This window comes from Alosa sapidissima, chromosome 8, assembly GCF_018492685.1.
Source record: "Alosa sapidissima isolate fAloSap1 chromosome 8, fAloSap1.pri, whole genome shotgun sequence".
Lineage (NCBI taxonomy): Eukaryota > Metazoa > Chordata > Actinopteri > Clupeiformes > Clupeidae > Alosa > Alosa sapidissima.
This window is the reverse complement of record NC_055964.1, coordinates 31,961,548-31,981,854: the sequence shown is the minus strand read 5'-3', so window position 1 is coordinate 31,981,854 and position 20,307 is coordinate 31,961,548. Positions and strand designations below refer to the sequence as shown.

At 42.4% G+C, this 20,307-nt stretch overlaps 1 long non-coding RNA gene across 1 annotated transcript in view; it reads left to right on the top strand.

The window, feature by feature from the left end:
- Positions 1 to 9,083, top strand: part of LOC121716153 — a 32,588-nt gene extending 23,505 nt beyond the window's left edge. The window contains exon 4 of the long non-coding RNA XR_006033781.1: positions 8,891 to 9,083. This is a non-coding gene — a long non-coding RNA (uncharacterized LOC121716153). The remainder of the gene's footprint in view (positions 1 to 8,890) is intronic.
- The last annotated feature ends 11,224 nt before the right edge of the window (positions 9,084 to 20,307 follow it).

Here is a 20,307-nt window from a genome sequence, read left to right as displayed (position 1 = left end):
GTTTGCAAGGTTGGGACTTTTCAGCGGTGTTTGCAAGGTTGGGACATTTCAGCGGTGTTTGCAAGGTTGGGACTTTTCAGCGGTGTTTGCAAGGTTGGGACATTTCAGCGGTGTTTGCAAGGTTGGGACACGTCGGCCTCCTGAGCTTTTACTACTTTCACCATAACAAACTTAACAAAGGTCAAAGGTCAGGGGGACAGAGGATAATAATGGCTGGAGACCAACAAACTGTGTGGTGATCAAGTACTGAACTCACACCTCATTTCCACAACCATTAATATGAGAGAACAGAGGTACAGTGTGTGTGTGTGTGTGTGTGTGAGAGGACAGAGAGGGAGAGACCTGGGGTATAGCTCCACTTGTTTGATGTTTTATTTGATCTGATGTTTACGGGTGCTTGCAGAAATATTCATATCACTTCTGTAGGTGTCACACATTTAGCTGATGATCTGTTCCAAAGGTGGAACCCAGATCACAATAACTTCACTGCTAATCTAGGAGCTATCCATTACCCAGGGTAGAGTGTGTGTGTGAATGTGGTCTGGACTCTGTGCAGAAGGGTCATTGTGTCAGAGATGCTGAGTTCCTGCCCTGTGACCCACACACACTCCTATTTTGGAGCTGGCCACTAGAGGGAGTTGTGTCTCTTCATTACTGTGCCTGAATGAGGATCCAGAACCAGAGAGGGCCAGACTCCAGGACTGATCTGACCTCACCTCACGGGTTAAGGTTAGAACTAGCCTGACGAGCCAGAGCCACATTAAAATGTAGGGTCTGGACACTCACCGTTCGCAGTGCTCAGTCCGAGGGGCGGGATAATCAGTTGTCTTTCAAATTCCCTCTGCACGCTATAGGACAGCGGCAGCGCTATGTGTCCCATGCGTTTCCCACCAGCAGAGCTAGTTGGCTAGTTCAAACGTTTGCCAACTTAATAAAAGCTTAACTCGTGTCACACTGTTCGCCAACAGCAACATCCATCTTATTTGTTTTCAAGTAGCAGAGAATTCAAGCCGTTGCAACTCTGCCATCAATCATTAGCCCACCTAACGACTCTATACACGATTTCATTGGCCTGATTGAGTTTCGATTTCTGGAGCTCACAAGCCAACGGAGAGTTGCTAGACTAGCCCTGGCAGTAAATGTAATTTGCTGCCGCTAGGGGCGTGTCTAGATTTCTAGTCTAAGAGAGGGCCAGACTCCAGGACTGATCTGATCCTAGTTTCAGACTGACAGACACACTCTCCCACATCATGGAAACAACTTTAGAAGGATTGATAAACAAACATGGATTATTGAACTGATTACGTGACTCACAAACATGAAATATGTACATATTACATGACCCCGTCAACAGTAGTGATCACGTGAGTTTTTTTTTTATTTTCAAAAAGGACAAATGTAACATCCATCATAATATCTGATATATTTGGACAGAGATTGAGTCAGTCGTGTTGCAACATAAGGTGTATATTTTATCATACATTAGATATATTTTTTAAATCTCTTGAGTACAACCTTATAAATATTTACTTCTATGGCAAGTTGTATTGCAAGATAGCTCTGGGGTAGCAAAATCAAAGTGTGCTGTTTCAGCGTACCGAAGATCACAGTACCCACTCGAAGGCAGAGGACAAAAATGTGTAGAACAAAACACCTGCATTCCCAATTATCCCCTCAAGAGATTAACAGGTGCTATAATTGAATGTTATTTTCACATTAGTAAAATCTCTAGATACCAAATCTCCTTATATGGGCAAAGAGGGTAGCTTTTTTGTAGGCAAAACTTCAGAAGTCTGTGGATTGTGGGAGAGGATCAGAGGGGGTGAAACACTGGGCTCATCAACACATTTCCCACCCAGTAGTGTGTGTGTGCTGTGCTGATGTGTGTTCCAGCAGAGGTGCAGACGCTGTAATATCTGCTGAGGTCCAGAGATGAGGGAGTGGTTTTGGTCTTTTGTTTTCCCCAAGAACACAGAATATCAGACAGCTGAGAGGCAGCTGCCAGATCTTTACATGTGAGTGGTGGCTTATATGTGTGCTGATGAGATGGGATGTGTTTATGTGTGTGTGTGGATATGTGGATATTGTGGCAGGATAACCGATGGCGGAGTCAGGGAAGATGCAAGTTTCCAAAAAGGGTCTTTTGTTTATTTATTTTTTATTTTTTCAAAAATAGGAATACTTGCAAATATTCAGTGTCAAGATGAGCAAAAATACAAAACTGTTCAAAAGAAAATAAATAGGCATCAAGTTGCCAGGCTATGTCTCAAAAGACCCTGCACACTTAACCAGTCCACAATTCTCATTTACAGTTCTCTCTCTCTCTGCACAGACCCACTGCAACTGAGGCCATGGGGCCTAATACAGCCTTAGGCTAGCTGTAGCCCCTCCCACTAGATTGCCCCATTGCTAACAAAAATCAATTAACCAAATAATCACACAATAATAACCAAATAATAAACCAAACAAGCAAACAGCAAATATAGAAATACATACAAAATGTTTCCCCCACCAAAATCACATTTGTAAAGAGAAAAACCCATATTAGTGATAAACACAAAAACACCCCTGCAATAATGGTTCCCACCACCAATCACCCGCGAAACCCCTCTATTTCAACCTAGTGGAACATTCCCTCGGCTTCCCCACGTTAAACCAGGAAGTTGAAACGGAGTTCGGGATGGTGGTGAGTTAACTGTGTACAAAGTTGTAATTACGAAGGTTTAACTAAATAAATGAGAAGTTTGACAGCCAGTGTGGGTATTTTCATTACTTGCTACCAGAAGACATTAATACAGATGGGAGATGGAAATGACAATGTATATAGTTTGAGTAATGTGAATGGAGTCATGCACAAACATTTGCTACTTAAGAATGCCGGTAGGCCTTTCCCTGCACCTTAAACAACAACGCATGCTAGCTGGCATTTATGGTGAACGGTGGTAAATGACATTGTGAATAGAGAACCAGGAATACAACAGAGCAAACGGTAATGACAGTGATATTACACGGAGAACAGCGGCAGGACAGTTTGAATGTTAGCGCCGGCGTTTGGCTGGCTGCACGCTGCGTGAGCACATCACGGCTCAGTCCGTGACAGATATGATAACAGCATCTATCTATATCTGCGGTCTTTATATTTCTGTCCTGCTGTATACACAGTGTGTGTGTGTGTGTGTGTGTGTGTGTGTGTGCGTGTGTGTGCACGCGTGTGTGGATGTGATAACAACATCTATCTGTATCTGGGGCCTTTATATCGGCAAAACACTGAGGAGAAGCACCTTGAATTCTGGTCTTCCTGAACTGTTCCACAAGCTCAGCAAAAACGTTATTTTTGTTCAAAACGGGTCTTGGAGTGAAAGTCTGTCTGCATTGTGGGCAGCTGTAAACTCCCTTCTGGTCTTCCTGATCCCAGCAGCCCTTAATGCAGCCCATACAATAACTGTGTCCACAGAGAATAGTCACTGGATCCTTCAGTAGATCCAAACAAATCGGACACATTAAAAGGTCTTGGTTACTTGAAATCGCTTCTGCCATTTTCGTTAGGCGTTAACGAATACTAGTAAACACGAACTACTGAGGGAGTTTTCTTTCACTTTCGTTTCTTCTTGTGTTGTTCAAAGCTTCCTTGTTGCGTGCATGTGTAACCCCTTCTACTTGTCTGCGTTGCGTTTTCTCAAGAAATGGCAAGGAGACGTGGGAGGAGTTCGTCATTTATTGACCTGGCATGAGAGATAACACTTGAGGGATTCCGTAGCAAGGCAGCAGCATGGATTTTAACACAGTATGCGCTGGCTCTAATCCTCAAACTATATAGTATTTATGAATAAAGTAAAAATGCAATACAGATATACTAACAAATTGTATAACATGTACCTGGCATGAGAGATAGCACTTGAGGGATTCCGTAGCAAGGCAGCAGCATGGATTTTAACACAGTATGCTAATATGAGAGGGAGAAGAAATATTAGCTATCCACACGTCGACGTAAATGTACAAAAACACTACACAAAATACACAGGTTACATTGGCAAAGTAAGTGCATAACACCTCGAGACCATTGGTGTTGATTTGGAATGTTTAGTAATGAATTCTAATCTAATTATGTGGGAGTTCTATTTACATACAACTTACTGCTGGCTCTAATCCTCAAACTATGAGGAAAGCCACGCAGTTTTACGTGTATGACCACTACAGGCCAGTACTCAACCAACTGTTACCAGTATGTAAGAAAACAACTCAAAAAAAATTAGTGCAAGTGGAAGAAACCAAATCACTGTTACACATGCAGTGGCAGGGCTCTCAAGTGTCACGCATTGAGCGTGACAGTCACTCATTTCAGTCTTTTGTCACGCTCTCCCGCCACACATTGTATTTCTCACGCAGAAAAACTATTTATATATTTAATATGCTGCGGCAGCGCCCAAAATGTCTCTGGCCGCGCCGCTCTCACTATGGAACCGGCAGAAATCAAGCGCGTCTCCCCTGGAGTTGAGCCTGCCACTTATCAGCCAATCAAAAATAACGAGAGGGGCTACACAATAGCCAATCAGAAAATAACTGTATTGTATCTGGGTAAGATTTAACGCAACAACCAATGAAAAACGCGTATCCTGGAATTGTTGAACGTGAATTATCGAACGTGAACCTGTTACCTACTTCTTCCAAGTTTCGTTCACCTTGGAGCTTCGAGCATCAGTTCATGGTTTCAGCACAAAGTCATCTTTTAATGTTACAACAAATCCACAACTTGTTTGACACAAACAATGACAACGTGACTGCTGCTATAGAGAATGTTTCCCAGATAATTAGCATCAGTTGTTCATGACTGTCTGTAACTTAGCCAACAGTTTCACAGCCTGTTCATTGACAACACTTGCTCAGAACAAGTAGCCTATGCCTAGTCATACTTTGGTTCACACGATGACTGACATATTGTCACATTCTAAACATCTCTCTCTCCAAATAGGCTTAATCCTTTTATTAGCAATAAACAAATTAAAGTGTATTGCATAGCCTATTGTTATAGGTCACTTTTAAAATCACGTCATATTATATAATTATATCCTGGCCATGGATGCATTAATCATTGCATCGGTATTCAAAAATGTCGGGTAAAAAGCAATTAAGCATCCTCTCATTCACCCTGAGAGGAAAGCCCCCTAAAAGGTCCAGGTTACTGGATGCTCAGAGGTGGTAAAAAGGCCCATTATTGAATTGTCAGTGCCATGTGTCAAATCATTTCTTTTGCAAATCTGAGCAATTATAAATTATACTTTTGCCCCATTTTGACTTAGGAGGGCATTGCTCCTACATACTTTAGCCAATAATCAAACGTCTGCTCTCTTTTGGAAAGCTGAGACACTGTTGGAAAACAATTAGAACTAGATGTACCGCCGAGCGGTACAAAATATGACCGCCGCCCAGTCCAGCACATTTTTTCCACAAAAATAAATCACGCTGAAAGGCCTATATGATTCTAACTGTCTCACTAAATTGCATTATCCACACTCAATTCTCACTGGTATCTGCTAGACAACAGGTACCAAAACATGATTAGTTCATAGATTTCACATGTAAAAAATAATTTTATACAACCCCACCCCCATCTTGCCTGTTCATAATTCTGAGAAATTCTTGAATTGTGTGCATGTGTGCGTGTACATGTTTATGTTTATGTGTGTGGGTTTGTGTGTGTGTGTGTGTGTGTGTGTGTGTGTGTGCGTGCTTGTGTGTTTGCCTGCATATGTGTGTTTGTGCATGTGCATGCATGCGTACATATGTCTACTGTGTGAGTATGTGTCATACGTATGATTACTGTGAATGTATGTGTGTGCGTGTGTATCTGTTTATGCACATGTGTGCACATGGAATGGGTTAACATGACCCCTGGAGGCAAACATCCGGAAAAAATTGGTCATCCTAGGCCCTACGGTTCTCAAGATATTCACAGAAAACTGTGTATGCCCTACCCTCCTTTCGGGGGGTCCAGTACAGCACTACAGGGCTACAGATCAAAACAAAAAACGATGGTTTAGTGTACCCCGGTCTTTCAGTGTCCCGGGAATCCTTGTTGGTGTACGGTCACTAAATGTACACATAAATTATTTTATTGTAAGGCCCCCCATGAACGAAAGTTCACAAAACTTGGCATGCATTTGGAGGGTGTCATAATGATCCTACACTTTCAATTTCGTGCAGTTTTGACCTCATTTTCGTGCAGTTTTGACCTCATTTTTTGCTTTTTAATTTTTAACTAGGTGGCTAGGTGGGGGGGGTGAGTGTCGACGGGAAATGTCACTCTTGCCTGTCCTCAAAACTTGAGAGCCCTGCAGTGGGGTCGGGCCGCCTTTTATATTATTACGGGTTCGAGCCGCCTTTTTTATTATTACGGGTAACCATGAAGAATAACACAATAAGCTACATAGATAACTATCATTAATAAAATCGCCAGCTGTAGCTTAGGCTGTGTGCATATTTGTGCTTCCCATGGATGAGGAAATTCGAAAACATCACACATTTGTAGGTAGATTAAAGTCCAACATTTTGTCCAACTAGCTTATTGAAAACATAACCTAGTCTATCGCAAATCAGGACACATTAACCAATAAAATAAAGCCACCATTTCAGAGCTAACAAAGTGGATGGGTATATACTCCTCTGATCCCCTGAGGGGAATTTGGTCTCTGCATTTATCCCAATCCGTGAATATGAATGCATCATAGCCTGTGTTCATAATGCTGTTGGATATCAAGTGTAATAGAATAGGTCCTTCTAGTGGAAATATTTTGTAGTTTGAAACAGTTGAAGAGATCTCAAAGTCTGCACAGCAATGTCAACTAACAAAATGATATGTAACTGAAGGAGAGCCAGCCATATTAGGGCTGATTTTATGTTAAATAAATAAATATTGTAGATTATATAAATTATTAGATATTACAGAAAGCAAATCCTGGTGCTATAATGCAGTACGTTAATGAATGGGGAGTGTGTAAAACAATGAGAGAATGAACAGGTATGTAGCTCTGGGTTGCTTGAGACCTATAGGTCATACAGACTACACGACTTCATGTATAAACCAAAAGCACTATACTATTACCATAATAGAGAGGTGGTAGTGTAGTGGTTAAGGAGCTGGGCTAACATACAGGAGCGTGATAAGTTGTGTGTTCAATTCCCGACTTCCACCATTGTGCCCTTGAGCAAGACACTTCACCCGAATTTCCTTCAGGGAAAATGTAACCCCTTGTAATAATATATGTAAGTATATTATGTAAGTCAACTTTGGATACTGTGACTGCAAAATTAATGAAACTGTAAATGGATCAGCGTCAACACCAAAGATTCTAGAGCAGAGCTCTGTTCTAGAATCTTTGGTCAACACGGAGTCACTCCCTCTGTCACTGTTGCGTACCTTCTACCTACCTTCTTTGGTACCTTGCGTACCAAACCATAGTGAGATATAGATGAGAAGATGGATTTGTCTGAGTTTTCTCCAAGTGAAAGGCCGTATAGAACATACGATGACATTACAGTAAGACTCCCGATCACAAGCAGAAAGTTGCATAAATGAAACAGTCTAGCAATCCTACCACCTTGTGTCATGTAGTCTGTGTGACCAAACACTTTCCCAAAATTATGGCTGTGCATTAAGTCAAATATTTTGTGTTCATGACTGTGTGTGTGTGTGTGTGTGTATCTGTGTGTATGTCTGTGTGTAAACAGACCAGGAATCAATGACAACAACTAGACATTAATAAATCAGATGTCACAGATGACAGACAGACACACACACACACACACGCGCGCACAAACACACACACACACACGCACGCACACAGACACGCATACACACACAAGCGTGTGAAAGCGTAACGAGCCATACAGAAGTGAAAGACTGAGTTTTGTATTTGTAAATAAATCATTAGCTTTTGTTTTTCAGTACTGTAAGACAGTATGACCTCACTTGAGTGAGACGTGTACCTGCACTCCACCTACATCAAGTATTTCCACAGGTATCCTCCTGTACCACACCCCCCAACACACACACACACACACACACGCACACACGCACCCACACACCCACCCACACACACACACACGCGCAAACACATGCACGCACACACACACACACACACACACTGGGACAGTTTGGTCACTGGTGCACTGTACGTAACTCCTGTATGAAACCTGTATGGCCCTGTATGGTGTGTGTGTGTGTGTACTCTCAAAAGTGTAATTTGCAAATGGACCAGAGATGGACTGCTGAACAGTCTGCCTGTGTGATTTTGGTTGGTTTGTTTATTTGTTTGTTTTTATTTATTTTATTTTTTTAATACCACATGTGTCATGAATGCTGTAATATCTACCATAAATGGGTGACCTCACATTTCAGCTTTTTGTTATGTGTTGATCCCTGATCCATAACCATTTAGATTTTGGAAAGGGTGTATTTAAACACACACACACACACACACACACACACACACACACACACACACACACATTCAAGGTTGGGACACGTCGGCCTCCTGTGCTTTTACTACTTTCACCATAACAGACTTAACAAAGGTCAAAGGTCAGGGGGACAGAGGATAATAATGGCTGGAGACCAACACACTGTGTGGTGATCAAGTACTGAACTCACACCTCATTTACACAACCATTAATATGAGAGAACAGAGGTACAGTGTGTGTGTGTGTGTGTGTGAGAGGACAGAGAGGGAGAGAGCTGGGGTATAGCTCCACTTGTTTGATGTTTTATTTGATCTGGTGTTTACGGGTGCTTGCAGAAATATTCATATCACTTCTGTAGGTCTCACACATTTAGCCGATGATCTGTTCCAAACATGAAACCCAGATCACAATAACTTCACTGATGATCTAGGAGCTATCCATTACCCAGGGTAGAGTGTGTGAGTGAATGTGGTCTTGACTCTGTGCAGGAGGGTCATTGTGTCAGAGATGCTGTAGAAGACCAGAGTTCCTGCCCTGTGATCCACACACACTCCCATTCTGGTATCTGGCCACTAGGGGGAGTTGTGTCTCTTCATTACTGTGCCTGAATGAGGAACCAGAGCCGGAGAGGGTCAGACTCCAGGACTGATCTGACCTTTTGATCCTAGTTTCAGACTGACACACACACACACACACACACACACACACACACTCCCACATCATGTATTGATATCTGGCCCTGACCCTCTGTTATTTATTCATAACAAACAACTTTAGAAGGGTTGATAAACAAACATGGATTATTTAATTGATTGTGTGACTCACAAAGAGGAAAATACCCCTTCAACAGTAGTGATCATGATGTGTGTGTTTTATTTTTTAAAAGTGTAAATGTGAATTCCACCATAATATCTGATGAATTTGGACAGAGACTGAGTCAGTTTTGTGGCAACATGAAGTGTATATTTTATCATACATCAGAAACAAATGTTTTTTTTGTTGTAATCTCTTGAGTACAATCCCATGAATATTTACTTCTACTCAACTTAATGAACTTCACTTTCGACCTTCCATCAGATGAGTGTCCAATCACAGAGGGACTAAAGGCCTGAACACCTGGGGGAGAGGAAGGAGGGTTAGGGGGAGCAGGAGGGAGAGGAGATGGATTGTGGGAGAGGATCAGAGGGGGTGAAACACTGGGCTCATCAACACCTTTCCCACCCAGTAGTGTGTGTGTGGTGTGCTGATGTGTGTTCCAGCAGAGGTGCAGACACTGTAATATCTGCTGGGGTCCAGAGATAGAGTGGTTTTGGTCTTTTGTTTTCCCCAAGACCACAGAATAGCAGACAGCTGAGAGGCAGCTGCCAGATCTTTACTGTACATGTGAGTGGTGGCTATATGTGTGCTGATGAGATGGGATGTGTTTATGGGTGTGTGTGTGTGTGTGTGTCTTGTAAAAAAGAATTGAGTGCAAGCAGACAGAGGCAGGTTTGAAAACTGAAAACATGGTGAAACATTTATTGGTTAACAATGGTGTTAGAACTACGAGCTCGGAGGCCTGCATATGAGCTCGGAGGCCAGCATAGCTCACCGTTTATGGCGGCAACCAACTGAACCTCCAGAGCTGTGTCTTCCCTCTGCATTTAAAGCGTAGCCCACCCTCTTTCATTGTGTCAAGAGGAAAGGACTCATCATGAAATGATTAATTGTTGTCATGTGTCCACATGCGGTTCTCATGTATAAGTATATATACTCTTGATTTTGAAATCCGTGAGGGAAATTTGGTCTCTGCATTTATCCCAATCCGTGAATTAGTGAATCACACTCAGCACACAGTGAACACACAGTCAGGTGAATCACACACTAATCCCGGCGCACTGAGCTGCCTGCAACAACAGCGGCGCACAGGGAGCAGTGAGGGGTTAGGTGCCTTGCTAAAGGGCATGTGCCTACTGGTCGGGGTTCGAACCGGCAACCCTCCGGTTACAAGTCCGAAGCGCTAACCACGGGCCCACGGCTGATCGTCTAAGTAACAATGGGTCATGTGAACATTTGATTGACAAAGGGTTTGGCATGATGCAAGGCTGGGGTGATGATTAAAATGAATATTGAAGATTTCTACTACATGTGTGTAGATGTGATAACAGGATCTATCTGTATCTGGGGTATTTCTGTCCTGCTGTATACAGTATGGGTCACAACAGCTTTACCTATACGCTAAAATATACAAACACTGAGGAGGCCTAGTGACGTTCATGTGTTATTACATGCTTTGTTGAATGGTCTCAATGCTTTATTGTTTTATTTCATGTGAATACTAGTTTACTAGGATTAACTTGGTATTTGAAGTAATGCAGTAATGCAGGAAATGCATTTAGTTTCTATGCTTATTGTGTTTCCACAACAATGTTAGTGAGTAAATCTACTGAAATGGCCACCATCTTGGTGGAGTGTGATGTGTAAGATGGGAAAGTAGAGGTTAAGTGATGTATGTTATAATTGTAAAAACAGCGGCTATCTGTACATATTTGCTTAGAGTACAAAAGGCATCAATAAATTATTGGGGAGGGTCATGCCTTTTTTCCCAATGATGTTGGAGGGTCGTAGTAAATTTATTGCTGGTGAAGGGAGGGTCAAGTCTATTTTGACTAACAATCCCAAAACTCCTCCGGTAACCCCTTAAACAAAACAGTCCCTTATCAAATGTCATTTTGAAGTATTCAATCATGGAAGAAAACTCGCACACCATTGTTTGCCGTTGAAAAATAAATAAACAAAGTGTTTAATCCATCAACCAATGTGCTACCAAGTGAGGTAGTTGTCACCTCACTTGGTAGCTAAAACACAGCAATAACTAACCATTTTCCTTGACGATGTTAGGGATTTACTTCAGTGCCTAATGCTTTCTAATGAGGCGAGTATCTCCAATATGGCAACGTCCAAATCTGATGACACACCGTGCAAACCCCTGATAACCTTGTGAACGTCCATGGTGTGATGAATAGTATCTTAGTTTGATCAGCCACCTGATTGGTTCATGTGTGAACATGTATGAGACATGCGCAAATACGAATAGTTAATAAACTAACAGTTCAGCAACATGGTTGTCCAGCGTGCTTTATGACATGGTGTCAGAAGCGGTTTAGTGCTCAGTCATATCGTCAAAGTTATTGTGAAACGCCTGTCTTGAGTGAAGATGCTCAAGTTCACGCCGCCGTTAAGTTTCACGTTTGAAAGGCCGAGTGAATGGCCGGAATGGAGACAGAGGTTTGAACGGTACAGAATTGCAACGAAACTTTCTTTAGAAGATGGCGACGTGCAGGTCAGTGCTCTAGTGTAGGCTACTCAATGGGAAAGGAGGCTGAGAACGTCTTTAAGTCATTTGTGTTTGACCAGGACGATGATAAGGATAATTATGAGGTCGTGATACAGAAGTTTGATGAGCACTTCATTCCCCGGAGAAATGTGATATATGAACGTGCACGATTTCATCAACGCTGTCAGGGTGAAGGGGAGACAGTGGAGGCGTTCGTGAGAGGGCTCTATGAGCTCTCTGAACATTGTAATTTTGGCGAATTGAAAGATGAATACATCAGGGACAGAATTGTTATCGGATTAAGAGACAAATCTCTATCAGAAAAGTTGCAGTTACAAGGAGCACTGACGTTGGCCAGAGCAATTGAGATGGCACGGAGCCACGAGCTCATTAAGACTCAAAATTACGAGCAAAACGGAACTAAACTGAAGGAGGTTAAATTCTCCCAACGAAATCGCGGCAGAGGCAGAGGAATGAAAAATAATGCTGATAGCCAGAGGAAAAGACAAGGCAAAGACAATGAATATAGTGAAAGAAAGAAATGCACAAGATGTAACAATCCACACGGGTTTAAAGAATACTGCCCTGCTAAAAAAGCTGAGTGTCGTAAATGCAACAATATTGGCCATTTTGCAGTGGTTTGCCACACAAAAGTGGTTCAAGAAGTAACATCTTATGAAGATGAGGGTTCAGAGTTGTTCCTTGGTTCAGTCCAGTGTCAAAGTGCACCAGTTCCACCATGGATGGCCGATATCATATTTGATGGGCAAATGATCAGTTTTAAAATTGATTCAGGTGCAGATGCTACTGTAATGTCTGAAATAAGCTACAAAGGACTGAGAAATAAAATACCACTGAACAAAACCAATGTCATTCTCAACAGTCCAGGAGGCAAGCTGGAATGTCTAGGCCAACTGAAAACAAAAGTGAGCGCAAATGGAAAGCCTTATGTGATTGATGCCTATGTAGTGAGAGGGGCCCATGTAGGACATTTGCTTGGATGCAGCACTGCCATACAGATGGGGCTAATTAAAAGAATAGAGGAAGTAAGTGAGAATGTGTTTGGCTCATTGGGATTGCTAGCATGCAAACCAGTTAAAATAATGCTCAAAAGCACAGTCGAGCCATATAGCATCCATGTAGCTCGCAGAGTACCGATCCCATTGCTAACAAAAGTCAAACAAGAACTGGATCGGATGAAGCGGTTGGGCGTGATTGAAGAAGTTTCAGAGCCTACTCCATGGTGTGCCCCAATGGTACCTGTTGCCAAAAAAGAATGGGGAAATCAGAATATGTGTGGATCTTAAGCAACTAAACGAGGCTGTCATTCGCAAGAAGTATGTGCTGCCAACGCTAGAAGACATTATCTCTAAGCTGCTGTCTGGTGCAACAGTCTTCTCCAGTTTGGATGCTGCAAGCGGATTTTGGCAGATCCCATTAGACGATGACCGTAGGAAATTGACCACCTTTATAACTCCCTTCAAGAGGTACTGCTTCTGCAGATTACCATTTGGGATCACAAGTGCTCCCGAAATTTTTCAGAAACTCATGACGGAGCTGCTTCGGGACACGGAGGGGGTTTGCTGCTTCATGGACGATGTCCTGGTATATGGCCGCACGCGTGAGGAACATGACCGCAGGCTAGCGGAGGTGTTGCGGACCATTGAAGCCTTGAAACGGATACTGGGCATGATAAACTACCTTTGCCGCTACCTGCCTCACAGTGCTACTGTGCTTCAGCCACTGAACGAGCTGCTAAGAGCTGACTCAGTATGGCGTTGGGACAGGACTCAAGAGGCGGCATTTGCTAAGGTGAAAGACATGTTGGTCACAGCACCAGCATTAGCTTAGCTTATTATGATGTGAACAAGCCGACTGTCGTCACAGCGGATGCTAGTAGTTACGGGATAGGTGGCGCCTTGCTCCAGGAGCGTGATGGAAAGATGCTCCCAGTGGCTTTCTGTTCACGTACTCTCACCGGAGCGGAGAAACGCTACGCTCAAATAGAAAAGGAGTGTCTGGCTTCGGTGTGGACGTGTGAGAAACTGTCACGATATCTCTGTGGCCTGGAGTCGTTCAAGGTGCTAACGGACCATAAACCTTTGGTTCCCTTGATTAATCTGAAAAACCTTGATGAAGTTCCCATCCGCTGTCAGCAACTCTTAATTAGGATGATGCGTTTCAATCCTGTGGCAGTGTATACCCCAGGAAAGTCTTTACTTATCACGGATACAAGTTAAGTCAAGTCAAGTCAGTTTTATTTTTAAAGCGCATTTAACATGCACATAGTGCAACCCAAAGCGCTCCAACAAACAAGACACATAACAAGACAAAAGATGCCGGATGGAGCGGCGTACACTGTCCAGGCACCCCTTGACAGAGACAGAGCGGTCCGACTTCGAAGAGGAAGTTGAGGCTTACATAGCCAGCGTGGAAGAACATCTGCCTGCTTCTCCACAAAAGTTACTGGAAATAGTGCAGGCTACCAGCACTGATGAGGAAATGAAAAGATTTCTCAAATATGTCCAGCAGGGGTGGCCTAAACATTTCAAAATGTTACCTGTCCATTTGCGTGCCTACTTTAACCAGCAGAGGCTCTTGAGCGAGTCCAAAGGTCTTCTCTTACATGGAACAAGAATTGTGATTCCAACCAAAATGAGAGATGAAGTATTCGATCGCATCTACGAAGGCCACCAAGGCCTCAGTAAGTGCCGTGAGAGGGCACGCCTCTCTGTGTGGTGGCCAGGCATTGGTGCCGATCTAAAACGCAAAGTGAGTGAATGCCAGACATGCCAGATCAATAGGCCAACGCAATGCAAAGAGCCGCTGTTAACCACAGACTTACCACCAGGCCCTTGGAGACATCTTGGAGCTGATATCTGTGAAACAAATGGCCAGCAATACCTTGTTGTCGTGGATTATTATTCAAGATTTATTGAAATCTCCCATTTGATGGACATGACGAGTAGGAGAGTGATTGGCAAACTGAAGAGCATGTTTGCGCGGTTTGGCATTCCGGAACGGCTATGTTCTGACAACGCACGCCAGTTTACATCTGCCGAGTTTAAGGCATTTGCAAGACAGTATGGCTTTGTCCATGTGACATCTAGTCCTCACTATCCGCAATCAAATGGTGAGGCGGAACGGGCTGTTCAGACAGCTAAGAAAATACTGAATCTGAATGACCCTTTCTTAGCTCTCCTCGCATACCGAGCAACTCCAATTGCATCCACAGGCTGCAGTCCATCACAGCTGCTTATGGGGAGGCACCTGAGGACAACGGTTCCAACAATAGCAAGCAACTTGGTCCCTGCATGGCGCGATTTGAGAAGTGTGGAAGAAAAGGATTGTAAAGCAAAAGAATCTTACCAGTACTTCTACAATCGCCGTCATGGTGCCAGGTCCTTGTCGCCATTGCGTCCAGGTGACCCCTGTGAGGATAAAGCTCGATGGTGAAAAGGGGTGGACAACAAAAGGAACGGTCAGTCGTCAGGCCGAACAGCCAAGGTCTCACTACATCACAACTGACCAAGGAGAGTTCCGGAGGAATCGTAAACATCTACAAGCCATACCCGGGCAGAGTCAACACGAACCGGTATCACCTGATTGTGCAACGGACGCTGAGGAAGAGGGACCACCCGTGGTTCTGAGTGAGCCACTACTTGTGAAGAGCAAAAGGACACCCTCTCCCAGAGCCGAGGCTACCATGGCCATTCCCCATATCCCAGAACGGGCTTCGCCCAAGACCACACGCTGTGGACGTGTGATAAGGAAACCACTACGCTTCCAGGCGTAAACAGGACAATGGGAAATCTTTAGAAAGTCTTTATTGAGCTATCTTTAGTTGTAGCCTAGTTTATTTTATTTTTCATAAGAATAAGATTGGGGAATAGATAGGTTGCATAAGAAGTGATGTTTAACATATTTGCAGTAAAGCACTCCAATGTGTTGCTTCTTTTGTTTTGTCAGAGGTGACAGCTGATCTTTAAAAGGGGGGAGATGTGATGAATAGTATCTTAGTTTGATCAGCCACCTGATTGGTTCATGTGTGAACATGTATGAGACATGCGCAAATACGAATAGTTAATAAACTAACAGTTCAGCAACATGGTTGTCCAGCGTGCTTTATGACACATGGGACATAGGTAGGTAACATTATTTAAAAATGTAGTGTTGATACAAAATATACTTGTAGTGTTGCTATAACTAGAAATAGGACCAGTAAAACACATGACTGGAGTAGGCTAATATGTAATCTAACCCCTGGACTTGGAACTGCAGTTTAGTAATGTTATAGCCATGGTCATTAACAGACCTGGCATATAATGGATGTGAATGGGGGCAAGTATGATGCATTTGGAGAATTTCAATTACCAGAAATATCGGTAACGCTTTAGAATAACATGTGCTTATTAGGTATTAGTGCATAATAAGCAGTATTCATTACTAACAGTTAGTTAACTGTTATCCTTTAATAACATTAACTAACTGTTAACATGCAGCTTGTAAGTGTTAATAAGCAGCCTTTTAAGTTACTTACAAGCATATTTGTTAACAGTTAGTGTTAACAAGCAGCTTGTTAATGCTTGTTAATGGTGTATAAGACAAAGAGGTGGATAAACTAGATGTACCGCATAGCGGTACAAAATATGACCGCCGCTCAGTCCTGTACATCCATTCCGCGAAAATAAATCACACTTCAATTTGTCTCCATCTTTTACTCCATCCCCCACTCTTGAAACTTTTGTGTATGCTTGTTTGGCATGCCTGAGTGTGTGTGTGCGGCTGCACAGAAAGTAGCCTACTTGTGCTGAAAAGGTGAATAGATTGTAGAATAGCCAAAGAAGATGTAGCATTGTTATAAAACCTTTAAAATCTCTAAACAATCACAAGTAGGGCAGGTCATCACAGTTCATCCATTGCAACTGGATTGATGAAAGGTCACTTACACCTGTAGGCTACATTGTATTTGGGAAAAGCAAAAGGTATCAGCATAATGTTATTTATTTATTTATTTATTTTTTATGTATTTATAAACAAAAACATCTCTGTCAGTTCCATGCCGTTTTCAACAGCTATCAAAAACAAAGGTCATTTTTGGATGGATGGATTTTTTGTGAATGTTTCTTCTTCTACATAAGATTTTAGTCATCTTTAGTTCATGTAATACTTTATTGTCAATGCACAAATTAAGTAACAGTAGTCTGAAACATTATTGTTAATGCACAAATTAAGTAACAGTAGTCTGAAACGAAATGCTGTTTTACATCTAACCAGTGGTGCAAATAACTGACATGTCCAAATGGGCCTTGATGAAATGCGTCGCTAGACTGTTCATACACATTTTAACGGGCCAAAGTTGAAGAGCTTTTGTCCGTTATTGTTCGTGCAAATATAGGCTGATTCATGTTCCCTTGCATTGTGTAACTGAGGTCCATGGCTAGTCTGGCTTTCATCAGACCAAGCTCAATCTTTTAAGAAATCAAAAAATAAATAGCGGGCAGATCAGGCTGGGTTCACCCAGCCTAGTCCATAGGCACCCGATATTGTTTAATTTTCAGACTGAGATATACACGCTCTGGCTATTCTAAATGCAAAAATGCATTAGGGAGTTATGACAAAACTGTAACTAACAAACTAGATCCTAATAGAAAGCTGTTAGCTTCCCTAAGCTACAGGTAGGATTATAAGGTAGGCCTATTTACAACATAAATTGTCAATAGGCTATGCTGGCGACACAAATAAAATCTCCTTTGGAAACCAATGGCTTACGACTTACGGTCGGACTTAAACTGCCATATCGTGGCGAAAAGTTGTAATAACATTCACGCAGTTCCATGAGTCAAGGAAAGCGCGAATGAAGTAGCCACTTCTAAATGGGACCCACTACACAGTAGCTTAAGGTGTGTTGCTAAAGCAGCCATAATGAAATGAAGGTGTCATTGTTTGGATACTTCACACACACGTGCTTTTTAATTTCACAGACTACAACTACCAAGCTGGAATCAAAGCACATCGATTCCCCTCTCACACCCTGCACGCACTTAAAACAAAATAAACAGGCGTCTCAGTCTCACGCATGTATAGGCAAAACTGTATCAGACCAGTGTAACGTTGGTAAATCTTCCATTGCACAGAATGATTTTGTAGCACGTGCAATAAATGACAGTCGAAAGATACAAACAGTGCTGCTATCAATTTGCTTGGTATAACCGCATTTATAGTTTTCTACAAATGCAATCAATCAAATGGGCCTCCATCACTCAACCAACGCTAACGGTAACATTACCTAGGTCCTTATTGATATTACAAGATTAACGTACCTGCAGTAAAAACCAAGCATGTCCGATAAACATCCTCACTTCATCCTCACTTACACTTCATGTGAACATCGTCCTGTCCTTATTAGATGTTCGCTGCGGTAAATTACAGTCCTTGTAGGAAGTGTCCATTATTTTTTCAACCCACTTTTAACTTCCAAAAAAATTACGTCTCACTGCAACGATGCGCCATCTAGTGGACAAACGACTACTTATCGCCAATACTGAAAATGCAGCCATGATGATGATGAATATTTTGGCTTTCTTTTGATCCTATTGAATTTGTAATTATGTATCGGCCGTTCTAATACCGATAGTATGTGGGTGCCTGTGTGTGTGCATGTTTATATGTGTGCACCGCCATTTACAGGCCAATGAGTGTACAGTCACTAAATGTACACATAACCTAATTTTTTTAGCCCCCCCCTATGGATGAAATTCTACGAAACTTGGTATACCCCCAGAGAATGCCAGGTCAATCATACACATACAATTTGGTGCAGTTCTGAACATCTTAACTGAAGATAGGGGCGATTAAAGCAGAATAATATTGCATTTTCATTTTTTACCGGGGGGGCAAATCACAAATGAGTGATTATGAGCCAGGTTGATGTGGGCCCTTGAGACCAACATTCCTTTCGGGGGGTCCAGTCCAGCGGGGGGGCTGCAGATGAAAACGAAAAATGACGGTTCCATGCTATCCATGTGGGGGTACATGCCCACCAAGTTTTGTGTACCCCGGTCTTTCAGTGTCCCGGGAATCCTTGTTGGTGTACGTCACTAAATGTACACATAAATTATTTTATTGTAAAGCCCCCCATGAACGAAAGTACACAAAACTTGGCATGCATTCAGAGGGTGTCATAATGATCCTACACTTTTAATTTCGTGCAGTTTTGACCTTGTCAGCCAGAGATATTGAGATGAAAACACCTAATTTTTTGCTTTTTAATTTTTAACTAGGTGGCGCTATACATGAAATAAGTGGTAATGGGATGGGTTGACATGCCCCCTTAAGACCAACATACAAAAAAAAGGTGGACCTCCTAGGCCCTACGGTTCTCGAGATATTCACAGAAAACTGTCTCCGGCCACCTACAGGCCAGTTGGTGTATAGTAACATAAATTAATTTATTGTGTGGCCCCCCATGAAAGGAATTCCACAAAACTTGGCGTGCATACAGAGGGTGTCATAATGATCCTACACTTCCAATTTCGTGCAGTTTTGACTATGTTAGGTCACAGATACCTTCAATTACACCACCTCATTTTTACTTTTTTGTGTTTAACTAGGTGGCGCTATACATGAAATGAGTGGTTATGGAATGGGTTGACATGGCCCCTTGAGATCAACATACAAAAAAAAAATGGTCCTCCTAAACCCTACGGTTTTCGAGATATTCACAGAAAACTGTGTCTGCCCTACCCTCCTTTCGGGGGGTCCAATTCAGCGGGGGGGCTACAGATCAAAACGAAAAACGATGGTTCCATGCTATCCATGTGGGGTTACATGTCCACCAAGTTTCGTGTACCCCGGTCTTTCAGTGTCCCGGGAATCATTGACGGAAATTTGGGCATGCGAAAAAAAAAAAAAAAAAAAAAAAAAAAAAAAAAAAAAAATCTGACTAAACCTATATGACCGCCGCTTCGCTGCGCGGCGGTCATAATAAGACCTTTCTTACCTTATAAGAAAATGTATTTGTAGTAAATTTTGCAGCCCCCCAATCTAAAGCGAGGACCATGCAGCCTATAGCTCCACAAGCCCGAGCTTCTATCTTTATATATCTAGCTTGGTTTAGCGGTGAGAAATGCACCTTCAAAATTGCTGCAGCAAGCAGGTATTGAACCCCGGTCTCCTGCGTCATTGAGTGACCTCTTACTTGGGCCTACTGAGCTACATTCCCATCTGTATTTTTAAAGAAAATGTTCATCTTGATTCTATATACCGAGTCATGATCCTCATTTTTTTTTTTTCGGCCTAAGTCACCCTTGTGAGAACAAACAAAGATCGTCTCTTGTTGTTTCACATAATCACATATTATCAACTGCAGAATTTGACGTGACACTTGCAATACATACTTCAACCACTTGGGGGTGATAAAGTAAAGTGTAATCAAACGCTAACAGCTCAATAACATGGGCTGACATAACTAGCAGTCTCAAACGTATTTAACTGTTTACAATAAAATACAACGAAATTCGCTGTGTTGTGCC